Source organism: Rhinolophus sinicus, linkage group LG05 (genome assembly GCF_036562045.2).
Source record: "Rhinolophus sinicus isolate RSC01 linkage group LG05, ASM3656204v1, whole genome shotgun sequence".
Classification (NCBI taxonomy): Eukaryota; Metazoa; Chordata; class Mammalia; order Chiroptera; family Rhinolophidae; genus Rhinolophus; species Rhinolophus sinicus.
In genome coordinates, this window is record NC_133755.1 from 163,794,558 (window position 1) to 163,812,505 (window position 17,948).

The window sequence follows — 17,948 nt, forward strand, 5'->3', positions numbered from 1 at the left end:
CCAGTCAATATCTACTGGTACCCAAAAGGTTAATCTGACATATATTTTTTTGACAATTGTCCAAATGTTCCAGTAAAAATTTTTGTAGCAAAATCACAAATGTAGTTCTCATTCATGTTTGGCTTTTTCTCCTCACTTTCTCAGTGATTCTTATTTTTTCTGGCTTTTGAATGTGGATTATATTTGTGCAGGAATGGGAGCCAAGGGAAGAGTGATTTTAATCTTTTTAATAGACATTATTACTTTATGAGCTTCCAAATGGACCCAGCAGCTACTAAAATACCATGCTAGGGAATTGTAGGAAAATGAAAACCCAATAAAGAGGACCTATGCCAAAGGAGATGTGTTTCCCATTACCAGTGGTGATTCCTTTATTGAAATTCTTGAGATCAATTCCTAATTTGTTACAACATGTTAATACAAAAACGATTTTAAAGAGTTTCCATTTTCCTGCCTATTAAATGTACACAGCACCTTTTGCAGTATCTGGTTAATTAAAATTGGTAATGATATTTGTGAAGTTCTGGGACAATGCTTGATGTCATTTTAACAGTGCATTCTTATCTATTATTTTGGAGCCTATCAGAAATCTATTCTTATTTGTAATCCAAAAGACTTGTCTCTTCCCTTATGGAAACCACAGTCAGAAAGTAACGAATGTGAATCTGCCTTTGTCAACGGCAGCATTCTCTATCTGCTATTAGAAACAGCTTGCAATACACTTGTCAACATGTCCACACTGTCTTGTAACAAGCAGTCTTGTTCAATATGATGTGCAAATAAAAAACAAAACTTACCAATGAAAACATTATAAAATTCTAAATTATCGATCAATGTGGTTTGTATAATATGCATAAAACAACCTAATAGCTCTTTGCAAGAACTAGCTCCTTTGAGTAATGGAAAACAGACATGCTAGTTTTGTGGAGGTCAAGAGCATACGGTATATAATAAAGTATGATATCTGGACCTTGGACAAAATGGAATGCCAAAACTAGAGTGTTGCCAGATTTCCTGTATACATTAGGTCTAATTGTGTTGATACATCTGCTTTCCTTACTTCATGAAACTCAATGCATTTTCAGGAATTCAGAACTAATATTTCTTGTTAGTAAACATGCATACCATAGGTATAAGATTTTTTCAGGTCTGGGAATATGCAATTGCTTTAGTGAAAAAGTAATTGAAAACTCAATGACTCACCACTTAGATTTTTATGGATTTTTCAGCTGAATTTTTGTATCACCTTACTTTTTTTACATTTTAGAAAATTCTCCACAAGGCATTCTGAAAACCTCCCATGTCAAAATAGATGTCATTTAACACAACTTTATGTACCTGGCACCATATTTTTAAATACATTGCCTGTCTGCTGCCCACTAAGGTTATATGTACAAAGTCACAATCCCACCAAGGGCATGCATAGAACCCGTTTCCCAATGTCATTGCATTGTAGCACTTGACATTATTCATGTTTTTACAGCTTTACAGTGTGACCAGTGAAGTATAATTCATTTTTAATTGACATTTCTTTTGTTATGAGTGAAGCTGACTGTTTTCCGTTCTTTGGGAACCATTTGCCTTTCCTGGCTTATGAATCCCTTGTTACTGTTCATTATCAATCTTTCTATGGAAATTTAGTTTTATTACATTGCATTACATTAATTTGTCCATGCCATTTGCATAGGGATATCTGTTCTTTGTTTTTCATATGTATTGTAAATATGTTTCCAGTTTGTATTTCATTCTTATCTATACTTTTATGTTTATATATTTTTAAACAAAGAATTTAAATTTTAGATGAGACAAATGTGATTTTTCTTTTTCTTTTATTGTTTCTAGGTTTTGTGACATGCTTAGAAAGTTTCTATAGCTGAGACTTATACAAATATTCACTACAACAGACTTTTATTTTGATTTTTTCAGTATTTAAACTTAGTTGAATCTCAACAACAGAACAAAGACACCTCAGTACTCACTCTTTATATTGCCTTGGCAATGAACACCTGTGAGTGACTACGGCTAATAACTAGTTTATTAAATTCACCTTGGGGAAACATTGTTAGGGCTGGAAATTTTTCATTCAATTTACTGTTTACATAAATTCAAACATCCAATTTCACTGATTATTTTCTTTGACTTTATCAAGTATTTATTAATAGTTATGAAATGAAATGCCGCATTTATACTATTCTAATGCCAGTTTTATTTAATAAGGATGATGGTAAAAATGAACCCCGATCCCACACAGTATCATGTATAAAAGACGAGTATATTTGGTTCTGTTCAAAACAGTCCAATTTTGCATACCCATTCATTTATATTATTATCAGTTTGATAATTTCCCCTGTGGATTCTTTTAACTATGAGATGTAATTAAAACTGAACTCAAGAAATAAGCAATCTTTTAAAAACTACATATCTTTAAGAAAACTTCTTCTGATAAAAGAGTATTCATAATGGTATAATTATGCTAATTTGGGTTGTATTTTAAATTAGGGCTAAAATAATTCAAATAAATGTAGAGATCCTTGCTTTTCTGAAAATACTAAATAAAAACCGTATATCGCCTCATCACAAAATATTGTGGTGTAAAGAGCACTATTCTAGGAGTCAGAAGACCTGCCCTTCACAGTCCAGTCTCTGCCAACATTGAGCCACATAACACAGCCTCCCCATGTCTCCATTTTCATGGGGTCCTCAAGATCCAATTAGATCTCTTACTTTTGTAAAACGTTATGATTTATTCATGAAATAAATATTCCTCTCTTCCTCTTTTCATGGTTCAGTACAGAGTATCCTGGATCAAAACACTCAGGAAATCAAAGTTGATTTCTAGAGTATTGATTGCACTTTAAGCACTTACCATGTGGCAGACCCCCCCCCCCCATAGTGTGTGATGTGTCCCCCCTCTGGGAATCTTACATTAACTCTGGAAGGTGTCTGTTAGTTCCTATTTACCTCAGAGGACATGGAAACCAAAGAGACTGAGTAACTTACCAAGTCCCCGCAGATAATAAGGACGTGAGGTGGCATTTATACCATATCCTTGTTACTTCAATGTGTGACCTCTACCTTTATGCACCCCTATGCTCCTGTCACTTACTAGAATTGATACTTCCTGGGCTATGAGGACATCACATGGTCATCAAGCTCAGGAATAACCCTTATTCTTCTAAGACGTAAAACTGGAATTTCTCTGAATAGTTCCTGTAGTTAAACCCATTTTATTGTTTGCATGTGGTATGACTTGGGTGCATTTTTTTAAATAACTGTTTTTTTCTGATTATAAAAATGTAGTTTTTCATTTTAGAAAGTTAAGAAAATGTAGAAAGATATATAAATAATAAGGATCCTTCATAATCACCACACTAAGAAATTCGCTGATAATATCAGTGTCCACCTTTCTCCAACCTAGAGGAGGAAGGGCAGATTGACAGGCTTAGGTGTCAGGCTGTCCGAGGCCGTCCCAACTGCAGTTCTCCAGGGGAGAGCAGTAGGAGCACCCTGTGGACACAGCTTCAGTGGGGTGCGTGTAGTTTGCAAATGAAAAGCCCTGCTCCCCTGGAAGTTCTATGAGCTCTCCTCTCACCCCACTCAGGCACCTCTTTTAGCATCTCTGTGCATAGGGGGGGTATTACTATCTGTTGCATTTTAAAGCTATATCTGCATAGAAGCATAGTGTCAAAACCTTCTGGGCTAAATTGCTTTTCTTAGAGAATGGCCTTTTGTTGTGCTGGTCCCTTCACCCTCAGGCCCCTTAACACTGAATAGATGAGAATCATGAAAATCATAACTCCCATTGTGCTCTACTATCTTGGCTCTTCCCCATGAGTTTCCTCCCACTGCCCAGCATTGAACTTGGAGGATAATGCCCCCAGTCCTGTGTGATGGCTACTTTCTGCAATGCATGTGGGGAATTAATATCTTTGACAGGACATACAAGAAGAAGAACCGACATGAGGAGTGCGATAGCACTCTGGCGGCTTCCAGAGGGAATACTTGCTGAGCAGAGGGAGAGAGGTTTCTAGTTAGTTCAAACTTTTATTCATGATTTATTGTCAGATGCTGTCCCATTCGATGAGGGCAAGGACTTTGTTTCTTTCACTGCTGTATCCCCAGGCCCTAGACTGGTGCCTGACAAACTGTAGGTATTCAATACATACCAAGTAAATTATTTAGATGTTCTCAAAGATAATCAGGGACACTCGACAGTATCTTCCTCTACCAACCATTAAAAGCACCGCTCTGGACTCTTCTAACTCCCTCTATTCTATCTCCTCTGCCAACCAAGCTTGAATTAACCATCTCCTTGCTGATGACTTCTAATTTTATTACTCAGGCTCAGTTCTTTTCCTCTGTATTCTAGACTTACTTGCTATCTGTATTGGGGTGACTCTAAAGGTACATAAATTACACATCAAAAACTAAATATTCTCTCACATGCTCCACCATCTGACCCTTCATCACTGTCTCAGGAAATGGCCACACCACCTATTCAGTTTAGTCAATTGTATAATCTAGAAGTCATATTTGACTCCTAGCTTCTCTTATTCCCCACATCCAATCCGTTAAATCCTGTATATTTGAACTCCGAATATCTACTTGTGTATGGCATGTCCTTTGATCTCTACTACCATGATTCTAATCCAAGCTGGCAGTCTCTCTCACCTGGACTATTCAGTAGCATCCAACTCTTCTCCCTGCATCTTTCCCTTCCCTCTTAGCCCACTTTTCACCACAGGTAGTCACTTTTTAAAACCTGAAATCTGAGTTTTCTGTACCGCTGCTTAAATCCCCTCCACTGCTCTCTGGATAAAGACCGAAATCCTTCCCATATGCTTCTAAGATGCTGTGTCATCTGATCCATGGCAGGCAATCCAGCTGACCTTATATAACTTTCTTCTTTACTTTTTCTGCTTAAATCACCCTTGGCTTCTTACAGCTCTTTGCTTTCTCCTACCCCAGGACTTTTGCACATACTGAAGCTCTGCCTAGAAATATTCCCTCCCTCAATCTCATTCTATACTTTACCAACTTGAATTTTACTCATTTTGTTTTTACCTGAGATCTATTGCATATTGAAACTTGTTTGTTTCGATACACTTTTGCAAGAAAATATCCCCATACTTTAGACTTTATAGTTATTTTTAAAGTTTCTACAGAGCATATGTATTTTTGTTAGTAGTTTAAGTGTTTTTCATACTTTACTATGTATTCAAGTAAAGTTGACATTTCATTACAAGGATTAAGAACACAGAGTATTTTTGCCTAGAGAAGTACGTCCCTTCATTGGTGCAAACTAGCACTGATTTGTCAAGATTCTAGACAATGCTACTGTTAGGAAGAGGCCTCACAATTCTATATCGTAGAACAGAGGTCAGCAAACTATGACCAATGGGCCAAATCTGCCCCACCACCATTTTTTTTTTCAGTAAAGCTTATTGGAACACAGCCACCTTCATTTAAGTATTACCTGTGCCTGCTTTCATGATGCAACGTGAGTAGTTGAATAATTGTTACAGAAACCGTAGGGGCCAAAAAGCCCACCCCACAGGACTTCCTGCCTTTTCTGCTTGCCAATTTAAATGCATTACAGTCATTGCAGTTTGAATCCTAGACCTATCTTCCTGGTTAAACCAGTACCTGTTGAATAAATACTCAGCCCTCAAGTTCTTCTTCTTCCCCTTCCTGCTTATCTGACCAGAGATGCTGTCATGTCTAAGTAGCCTGTGTAGTCCATTGCATGAAGAGAGAAGTAGCACCTAGTCTGCTACCATCCCTGTCCTAGTGGCTTTCTCTGTGGTCTATATGGATCCTGTTGGTCACTAATATCCTGAGCTGCTATCCACACCAGGTAGCACAGCTAGCCCCTCCTTTTCTCTCGGAATCCGTACTCTCCCGTGCTGACTTCTCTGCGGTGGCCTCTAGTGCTGCTGTTCTCCTCACTCTTCAGCCTCGACTTCCTGACTTCTGATCTCTTCTAGTTCTCTTACCTTTTCTACATTCCTTTCTAGGACATAGAGAAAGTTCTGGACCCCTTGCACTGCACAGATAGGCCCCGAGAACCAGGAATGGCACCTGAAGCCCATCTACCCAAATACCTTCTTGATCATAGGTAATTGCTGTTTTCTTCACTGCTGTGTTCTCAGGGTGCCATGTTGCTCTGGCATTATGCTGAACAGAGGCCTTCTGGGAGGGGCCATGCTATAGGAAAGAAGGAGCAAATCCTCGGGCTTTGGGATTATCCCAAACCTATTGGGGTTTTTCTGTTAGCGTGCCTAGCCCCAGATCCTCTCCCCTCCTAACCTTGGTGAGGTGGCAATGGTGCACGGACCAGATACCCCAACTGGTTTATCTCTTCCTCTTCCCTTCATGCTTCATTGTGTGGTGCTGATTGTGTTTCTCTCCTCTCTCTCTCTCTCTCTCTCTCTCTCTCTCTCTCTCTCTCATTCTCACCCTCTCTCACTTCTTCACCCACTTTCCCACCTGCTCTTCTCCTAAGGCATAGAAAGAGTTTTTATTTCCTTTCTCTACCTAATCGGAATGCCTTCGTGCCGTAGCCACATTGTTCCCTGTTCTATAGTTTATATTAAGACTTCATGCTCCATCCTCTGCTCCATCTTAATATTCAAAGCCTACCTTTAGATTCTCTAAGAAAACCCTTTGCCTCCCATAAAGCCTCTTGCAAATCAAAAGTCTTTTTCTTTTCAAACTATCATCTCATCATGGACTTCAAAAATCTTATTTTGAAATTCAAAGCAGCACACTAATTTCTTTGCATAGCCTATGTAGTGTCTGCCCTCTGTTGTCCTTGGGCAATAAGATCAGGTTGAGGTCTTAGCTTTCCTGACAGGAGAGCTGCCAGGGACAAATTTCAATTGCGCAGAGAAAAAAATTATAAAAGTTATATATGTTATTATCCCAAAATAAATATATATTTTTTCTGTGTGGCTTCAATTCCAATAATGCAGGCTATGGTTCTGGACAAAACCCTCATTTACCCCAATTACCAAGAGTTAGTGACTTTTTCTTGATTTCTTTCTTTGCCCTCATAGACAATAAAATGTCAGATATTGTCAATTCCATCATTTCAATATTTCTATAATTTTCCCTTTCCAGTTCCCATTAATTCACCCCATACTTCTCACCTAGATTATTTCTGTAAACTTCTAACTTGTTGCAATGCCTGAAGTCTCTCCTCCATCAGTTTCTTTCACATGTTCGTTTCTTAGATTGGGAACATGAATCTTGGAGTGATTTAAACCTGGAAACAATTCTACTTCTGCATTTTCTTGTTTGTGAATTTGAGCAAGTTTTTAAGCCTCTGTTTCCTCAACCTTAGAAGGCTGTGTCCTGAGGATGAGATAAGGTAATATATGCAGAGTGCTTAGCGCAGTGTCTGATGGATGCAGAGCAGGTGCAGACGGTTGTCATTATTATTATTATTGTTGTTGTTATTATTCTGCTCAAAGGTTAAAATATTTCATGAGGTTCATGGATGGCAGGGTAGGCTTCAGGAAAGAGCATGAGACAGGTCTGAAGGCAGGAAGGCACCAACCAGTAAGTAAGCAGTGAAACGGGAGAAGATTCAGGAAGGTAGGAGAGAAATGTTGGGGAGGTTGGTGACAGAAAGCTTAGGGATGATATTAATTTCTCATGATAAGAATTTGTATTCTATTTCATAAGCATTGAAAGGGTTTTTGCTTTATACCAACAGCAAAGTTCTGTATGTACTGTGAGCACACAGGTGAATATATGCATTCTAAAAATAAACATAAAAACAGATGTTTAAAAAGTAGCAAAAACTAACAGAAGGGAGAAAGAGAGGAAAAAAAAAATATTTCAGGACCAGAAAGAAAGAGAAGTAAATTACCACTATAAGAAGATTTAGAAAAACCCAAGGATCAAATCTTAAGGATGAATTTCATGGGAAGCAAATTTGCTTAAGCAAAATGACAACAAATTAACTCACATACCTTGAAAAAAGCATCCTATAACCACCGTCCCCCAACAAATATGCCAAGTAGAGGAATAAGATATACAGTTAGGGAGATAAGTAACTGAATCCATTTATCTTCAGAAGCAAAAGACTCCAAGTGAAGCCAGGTGCATTGACAGCCATGTTGGGAAGAATTCATGATTCAGCTGATCAGGTGACTAATTGCCTAGCTTCTTGCAGGAAGAAACCATGCCTTATTTATTGCATTACCTCCATCACTAACACATCACTGGCCTTCAGTAAATTTATTGAACTAAACTAAACTAAATGCCTGAGAGTTGGAAAATGTGAACTCTGGCCATGGCATTGGATTGACTTTTGCCACCCTTCCCAAGGAGCTCTATATTATCTTCCCTTAGCTACACATTACTTGGCCTGTAGAACTGGTTGAGTCAAGTCTTGCTTAATTTTACATTGTGACTGAGGAAAGTTGTATTTACCCCCACCCCACCCCCCCGTTTTTGCCCTTCAGTGGGAAGATAATTTATTTATCATGACTTCAACTAAACTCAAGGATCCAATTGTTTGTTTCTACCTAGGTTCTCAGGAGCTGCACAGAATGAGGCAGTAATTAGACCACTTTTTTGTTCCAGAAAGACAATATTCAAAGTGCGATCCCTATTGAGTCCATTCTTTCACCTACTAGGTCCTTCCTCAAAGACCATGATATGTTCTGCAAGGAGTTCAGAATTACTAATAATAAACGGGGAAAAGGAACACGGTTAAGAATGCTAGGGTCATGGATTAATTAAAAAAAACAAAAAACTTGAAATGATGTTCTGTATCCTTTACCCTATATCCTTCAGGCTCGTAATTATGGTCTTCAGTGTACAAAAAAACAGGACTTTAACTCCCCATGGATAAGCATTCTTTGAACCTTTATGGTGCACTTGAATTATAGCTATTAATAGTGAGATCATGGAAGAATGAGTAAGACATTCCTACTCATTAAAGTTCTCCCAAATGATACTTTCAAAACTTTAAGTCCCTTAAGTAGCTGTAACTTTCCATTATTAATGAAGAAAGTTTTCTTATTTTAAAATTTCTAGGGGCCTTAAAATACATTTACCCTATAAAAGGTCCATCTATTTGTTATAAATTATCCAGTATATTTTTTTCTTTCCTTTTCTTCCCTCCATCCTATCATTTAAGTGAAAGCAGGGTGAGTAGTGTCCTATTGTTTATTGCTAGGCCTCTCTAGGCATTTACATGAAAATCAGTTAGGTACTCAAAAAGTCCAAAGATGTAAAAAAGGCAGATGCTATTATTATTGACATTTTTATTATTGCTATTACTCTGCTAATTTCCATTTCACCTGTTAAATTTACATTCCCAGTCAGTGGCTCCATCCTGCTTTAAAAAAGTCACCATTTTTTTGGTCAATGTTTGCTTTTCAAATATCAGATACATAACAAAATTTCCCCCTAAATTTAGATTAAAACAGAAATAAAATAGTAAAAGGAAAGTGAGGAGAAGGGGGAATCTGCTCCTTGAAGAGTTATCAAACACTGTTTTGGACATCTGTGTCCCAGAACAACTCTGATTACCTCCATCTTTCACAAATCAAATTTCTTTCTTTCCTTCTTTCTTTCCTTCTCTCTCTCTCTCTCTCTCTCTCTCTCTTTTCCTTGTGATGAGAACTTTTAAAACTCACTCTCTCAGCAACTTTGAAATATATAATAGTCCCCTGGCTGGACATTACATCCCCATGACTTAACTTATTTTATCATTGGAAGTTTGTACCTTTTGACTCCCCTTCACTTATTTCTCCTGCTCCCCATGCCTTAGCTCTGGCAATCGTCGGTCTGTTCTTTGTATCTCTGAGTTTGGGTGTTTGGGTTTTGGTGGTTTGTTTTTGTTTTTTCTTTAGATTCCACATATAAGTGAGATCATAAGTTGTCTTTCTCTGTCTGGTGTATTTCACTTAGTACAATGCCCTCAAGGTCCATTCATGTTTTCACATGTTTTCTTAGTTTGAAAAGCAGCTGCATAATTTTATAATTCAGTTTCAAAATCTGCAAGAGTTTCCTCAAAACGCTGAATGTGGTGTTTATTTGTTTGCTTGTTTTTAAGAGAAGGAAAATCCACATTTAAAAAAAAAATTCTAATCTGCTCTGGTCTTAAAAGAGCCCCAGCTCAATTTGCTTTTTCCCACGCAGCTGAGATGCTTGAGAGTTGCAATGAAAAAAAGATTGAAATGAACTGAGAGTGGTGTTGATTGTAAAGGAGAACTTTCCAATTTTACTTTTATTCAAATCCTTGATGGATGAGGCTGCAGCACAACCTGGAAAGGGGAGCAGGGGAGGTTGGCCACGGTGCAGGCTGAGGACTCCTGTAGGGGAACAGAGGGAAAATCAGAGACCAAGCCAAATCCACGTGTCTTCTATCCACCATTTCCCGGGAGGCTTACAAATATAACACACGTGAGAAAAGTAATTCAGTAGCTATAAATGCCATCATAAAAGGTTTCCAATGGGAATAGGCAATAAGCCCATTACAAATAAATCACAACAGCGATTCTTGACGGTGGAAAACATTACAAAGAACTCTCAAGATGGCAAGACATTTCCACCAATAGGTGCGTTCTAAGAATAGTAGACAGGGGTGGGACACTACCAACAATAAATGATTTCCAAAGGAAATTCCAATTATTAGAAAAAAGCCAACAAAAGATGTGGAGATGGCTTGAGTTCAAGCATACAGGCCTCCATCTCTCTCCACTGGCTTCATTTAACAAGAAGATTCCTTTTTTAAATAAAAAAAAATTCCCCATTATGAGTAGTTCCCATGCTTTAGTATAGTCCAATGATTTACCTGTTTTTCCTAAATGAAAAGGGGGCTTTGTTCTTGAAGAAAAGAATGGGAATTGTAAACAATTCCTACCATTACTGTGTCTAGACAGGATCATATTTCTATATATTGAAGAACCGTCTATAGCGTTTACAAATGAAGCCAGCTGGTGGCCATAAATACTAGTCCCTTAAGAAATGCAGATGCGTCGATGGCCCACTGAGAGTCAGACATTGGGGATTTGGAGTCAAACATGACATGGGCCTTTCCATCAATGGTTATGCTTGAGTGGCGCAGAAGTACAAAATCAGCAAGATCACAGAACAGACCATGCCAAACAATTAAATTAGTTCTGTAGTTCTTAATGCCAGCTGACTATTAGAATCGCTGTTAGCACTAAGAGTGCTGGAAAAAAAAAAAAAAAAAAAACTAACAGCGCTCTGTTCCACCCCACTCCTGCCCCAACTTATTATTTAAGTTTCCTAGGTAATTCTAATGTGCAGTTAGGTTTGAGAACACTGGCCTTGGTGCTGTGCTTTCTGGGGCAGCCCAGAGCCTGGATACTTATAAGCTCCCTTTTAAACAAAGGGTAATTTGAGTTGGATTCATTTAGTTAAAGAATTCAGTTAAATATAGATCTCCCTGAAGGAAACATATTTTGAGTGGTCATTAGTCACACTTTAGTGCAGCCCTGTTCAATAAATGGAACTTTCTCTGATGATGGAAATGTTCTATATATAGTGTGTTGGCTGATTTGGTAGCCCACTAGCCATCTATGGCTATTGAGCACTTGAAATGGGGCTAGAAAAACGGAAAAGGTTAATTTTTAATTGTATCATATGTTAACTAATTTAAATTTAACTAGCTACATGTAGCTAGTGGCTCCTCTATTATAGATCAGTGCAGTTCTGGTATGAATGACTGATGAGTGAAAGGACAGTGGATATGATACTGGAAAGGGGTGAGAGGGAGCCCTGAGAATGGAAAGATGAGAGAGAATGTGGTTAGGGGGTCACCGTGAAAACTCGTTCCTTTGGAGGAGTAGGAGGAGATGCTGTGGTAAAATGTGGCTTTAGGAATGCCTGTCTTTCTCTGTGTCACCCTCAAATAATGCTGAAAAGGAATTTCTCAGGCGGTGACTCTGGCTATCATGTCTTACTTCTGTTCTACAGACCAGCTCCCATACAAATAGAAAGGCTCACAGAAGCCCTTTCAGCCATACCTCTTACTAGATAGACAGCAAAGGGTAATGGAAAGAGTAAATAAAGCATCTGGAACCAGACGACCTGGCTCTGCATCTTACGCAGTAATTTAATTACAGTTTCAAAATTATATTCAATATTCTTTAAAAAAAAATCTTCAGTCACATTCTCAAATGAGTTACCTCTAGATATAAAGCAATGACTTCAATTTTGAATATACTGTGAACTGTCCAAAAAGTCTGGAAACAAACAAACAAAAAAAAAACGTGTTGTACTTTTTCCAGATTAACAACTGAGACTAATAGGGAAAATATAAAATGAGAATAATTTTTTAATGAAAATCTAGAAGAATCTATTTCAAACATGAAGGTAGAGAAAATCTTAATCAATATTGGAAATTCAGCATTGTCTAACAATTGCAAAATTAAGAGCTTTTATATAGCAAACTGTTACAGATAAAATCATAAGGTAATAACAATGATGGGAAAATATTTGTATTGTGGGTGTTAAACAATTAATATATATGCCATACAGAGAACTATTAAAAGTTTACAAGAAAATGACAGACAGCCCAACAGAATATCCAATAGCATAGCCCAGGAATAAATAAATCACAGAGGAATTAACCTAAATGGGCAAGAAATACTTGAAAGAAATGCTTATTTGATAAAAAAAAGAAATGATCAAAAAAGCAGAAAGATAACACTTTGTACCCATCAGACTAGTAAAATCTAACAAGGGTTCTAAAACCTATTGTTGGCAGAATGAAGGGAAAGACTACTTTCATATATTTTCAGTGGAAATATGATGTATTACAACCCTTTGGAAGGCAATCTGGCAGGATACACTAAAATTAAAAATAAATACATCCTTTGACCTAGCCATCCTTCTCTGGGACTCTGTCCCATTGAAATAGAAGTACCAACATGTAGGAACAGATGTGTAAAACTGTCTGTTGCAACTATGTTTTAGTGACACAAAAAAAAGGCCACTAAGCGAAATAAGTCAGACAGAAAAAGTAGGCAACTATATGATTTCACTGATATGTGGTATATAAACCAAAAACAGCAAAAGAACAAGACAAGCAAATGAAAAACAAAAACTCATAGACACAGACAATAGTTTAGTGGTTACTAGAGGATAAGGGGGAAGAGGATGGTAGATGAGGGTAAAGGGGATCAAATATATGGTGATGGAAGGTGAACTGACTCTGGGTGGTGAACACACAATGTGATTTATGGAGTATGTAATACAGAATTGTACACCTGAAATTTATGTAACTTTACTAACAATTGTCACCCCAATAAATTTTAATTTAAAAAAGGCAAAATATTAACAGCAATTAACAGAAGAGTGAATATAAGAAATTATAGAACAGTTTTTCTTGATCATGAACACTTGTTCATAAAATTTTATTCAGCCATTAAAAAATTATTGCTATACTAGTTTACTTGGAGATATTCCCATGAGATACTGTAAAAATTAAAAAAATAAATAAAACCATGTAAAATGTGCTTAATATGATTTCATTTTTGAAAAACAACAATTTTTAGAAAACCTCTGCATTTATGTGTTTATATTATATGAGAGAGGAAAGGAAAGGTCAATTTTTCAGTTCACCCTTCTAGTGCAATAGTTTAGTATAAATGGGAACTTTTTTAGACATTACAGATCAGCAGGGAATCAATGAATATTTAATACAGAGTTCTGAGACAATTAATTATAGGAAAAAATGAAATTAGATCTATAGTGCACATCAAATACTAATAAAATACTGGGAAACATCAAGACCAATTTTGTTTATTTAATAAAAATTGTATTGCATGAACATGGAAAAATTGTTATGATATTAGGGGAACTTTTCTTTTTTAAAAACATAAAAACAATTTATAAAGAAAATATATGAATAAAAATTGCTATTTTTAATTATAGAAATTCCTATCCATCTAGAGTGGAGGAAAATAGGCCAGAGATTGGGGAAAGATTTGCAACTTTTCCATCAGATGTAAGAAAATTACTAAATGTTAATGGAAACTAACACCAACAGAAAAATAGGTAAAGGATTTATATTAATTAAGGCAATGCTGCTAGCTTCTCTAACAAATAAACTTCCAAATTTCATTGGATTCACCCAAAATTTAAATTCCCGTTCGTATAACAGTCCAAAGATGAGTATTCCAGTTGATGGTCAGGTTTCCTCCACGTGGTGACTCAGGGAGCCAGAGTCCTTGCAACTTGTAAACCTCTCTATCTCTTAGGGTTACAGACAGAAGGGGAAAACAGAGTAGAGAAAGTACACTCACTTTTCATCCACCTTGGTCTTGGTGTAACGTCATTTCTGCTCATATTTTATTGGTAAGAGCAAGTCATATATCCAATCTAGATTCCAGAGGTCTCTGGAAATATAATTTCTAGCTGATATCAGCAAGAAAACTTACCAGCAATGGGTCCACAAAATCTTAAGGGAGCATGAATATGTGGCAGCACTGTCTACCACAGATTATGAACTGGAACATAAGAGAAGAAAGTGGAAAGGTCTAGAAACAAATGAAAGAAACTTAACCTTAGCATTCGTCAAGGAATTACTAATTAAAGCAACAATTAAAAACAGAATTTTCCATCAAATATGGCTATATTTTGATAAATAAATCACCTGAGAATATAGAAATAGCAAGGTTGCATGGAACCATTTTTTTTTTTTTAACCATTTTGTTGACAGCTGAAAATGATAGAACCACTTTGGAAAGTAGCTTAACTGTCAAGTAAAAATGAAGATTCCATTTCCTATGGCACAGTAGTTCCACATTTCAATGGACTTCCTCACATTTGCACAAGTGGACAGTTTGAATATCTTAGAAGATGTTTATTTGCAGGACTGTTTGTAGTGTCGAAAATGTAGGGAAATTCAGTAGGAAACTAGATATATTAATGGTGCTCTCTTCATTCAATATAAGTTAAGCTACATTAAATTAATTAAACGAATAGCTATGTAGATTAACGTGGATAAAATAAAAAATATAAAGCTGAGAAGATCAAATTGCAAAAGAGTATGTTTGGCATGCCACCATTTATTCAAAATTTAAATATAAAAATCAATAGTACATATTGTTTGTGGAGACACAGAAATGTACTAAATGTATAAAAACATTCATAGATGTAAAATTTCCAACTTTAAGATAGTTGTTACCTTAGGCAAGTGTGCTGGGAAAAGGAATGTGGGCGGAGGAAATTTTAGTTTACAGATCTGAAATAAATATGGCAAAATATTAACGTTGAATGTCAGCGTCGGGTACATATATGTTATATTATTTTCTATGTTCTCTGTATTTGCAATTTAAATTATAACATTTTCAAAATTAAACATTTACTTGTAGTTAATGAAATAAAAAGTTTGTCATCAGTCCAGGGCAGACTTTTGAAAAATAGTTGGTAGGCCAAATTCTGGCAATCCAAAATCAAGTTATAAAATGCCCGATATCTTTAGAGGCTGTTACAGGTAATTGAAAAAAATTCAACATTATTTTGTAATGGAGAGTATTTGATATTTATTGTTTTTAAATAACATACTCTTCTAAATTATACTACATCGTAGAACAAATTACACTAATCTACCAAAAGATGCCTGTACTTAAAAGTTTATAAACAAGAAACTGTTCTTTGCCAAGAAAATCTGAGAACAGAAATTTGTTCTTTTAAAATATAGGACTATGAATAAAAATAAGTGAAATAACTACTACCATATGTGAACACAATGATTCATATCTATACTGCCATTTTCATCTCTAAATATATTTGATTAAATCTCTACAGTCTTTGCAAAAATATGAGGAAACAACTCTTATTCTTACAAGGAAAATTCACATAACTAACTAAATGACTTAAGCAACAACTAATAAATGCTGAAATTGATATTAGAATCCACATTTATCTTCTTTCTACCTCTATTAAACACGGAGCTACCCTCTCTTGCTTTTCTTATCCCTAACATAGAGAAGGATTTCATGAGAAAATTGTTGAAAAAGCACATCACAGTTTTTGAAGGTGGGCAAATTGTCTTTGTTCTTTTTGACTAATTTATATGATTGTTCTTATTAAAGTCTTTATTAAAGTCTTTATTTATTCTTATTAAAGTCTTTATGAGCCCATAGAGATGGGCTCATTTCAATCTAACTGTTAAACAAGAAAGATGAATACATCAAAGACACTAGCTTGTTACTGAAATGTTGTACTCAAGCTATTTTGTGGGACTGTGAAATTGCCGAGTCAACATCCCTTCTTCAATATTAATAAAAGTATAATAAAAATTTTAAAAAGAATTGTTATAAAATGCTAGGTAGGAAATACTTCCTCATAAGACTTTAAATGATACAGTTGTATTCTCTCCTGTTTAGTGGGCTGAGAAAACCCACCTCCATCTTGGTATCCTTCATGTCCAAGAATGTTTGGTCTTGGAAATAGTGTCCTGTTCTTCCATGAAGCACATCTGTCAAGGATAATAGGTAATGGAGAAAATTTTTAATTTAGAAAAAGTTATGATCAATAAAATATGACAGAGCAGTAGAAGGATTGTTATGAGAAAGCTGAAGATACCAATGTAAGGGTGATTTTATACTTGAAAATTGCCATATCTGAAAAGAGACCAGGAGTCACTACCTCTTCATGAATTCATAGTTTCATGTAAATAGTAATATGGTAAACTTTCCACAATATGAGATTAAACAAATGTAAATGTTTCTGTATTACAAGACTTCTCAGAGCCTTTATTTTGTTAATCTGATTTACTATTGTTCAAAAGAGGTGTTTACTCTACATGACTGTGTGGGCCTCTGTTGTATTCGGACTCTGTTACTCAGTTTCCAGGAACATACACTGAGGACTGCTGCCTCTGAAAAATATGTCTTTGAAAGTCCTGTCTTGCTTTTTATTCAGTACACATTTGTTTATTGGATTCCTGCTATGTGCCTATGTATGGTGGAGGCCAGATACTTCGTGAGGTTCAAAGGCTAGTTGGAAAAGCAGATATGCAAACACATTTTTATACAGTAGGCTTAGTTCAAGGTTGGCTCTGGGTTAGAAAGATACTAGAAAATAAGGAAGAACAAACTTTGCATATCAGTACAGTGGGGAGTAAAGCATCCCAACTGCCAGTAATTAGAGAAGCAAAATTTAAGACTACTCCCACACCAAACTGAGAAGTAGGAAATTCACTGACCTTTAGTATCCACTGTGACACTGACCCCAGGAAGGAACCTTGATTTACTTTTTCTTTTCAGCGATATATTCAAAAGATCTAGGATAAACACTCAAATGTTTGTTGATTTAATCACTGAATTAATGTTTTTCCCCCACCTTAAGCCTACATCCCTTCAACAACTCACTGAAAATTTTCCCTGGAGCTTGTGACTCTAATTCTTTATCTTCAAACTCACTCCTTTTACTCCAGGCTGGACATCTCCTAAAGCTCTGTTCTTTCTATCTGTAGTTGAAGACCTCTTTGTGAACCAGGTGTAAGATGACTTCCTTTACTTTCTCCAGAAATTTGTTTTCTTGTCTTAGCTTTCAAAGCCAGACTTTTTCTGTCTTCCAGGGATTCAGTTACTATATCTGATGTAGAGATTCTTACTAATGTGCTAACAGGAGTGTGTTAGTTTTAGACCTCTAAGACACAATTAAGAGTGCAAGAGAGCTTGGGGGGAAATGCTTATGAAAGTTAAAGGGAAGGGAATAGGAGAGAGCAAGAGAGCCTCATTCCGCAATGCAGGTCCCACATCTGTGAACAGGACTGTGAAGGAAGCAGCACTAGGAAGGAAGAATCTCAGACTTTAGCAGAGTTCTGAGAAGATTTCAGCCAGCGCAGAAGAGATTCCTTGAGACAAAGTTAGTAATTACAGGAGACTGAGTCAGGTAGGAATGGCTGGCTCTAATGCCCTGTAGTGCTCAGCCTTTGGCTGGGA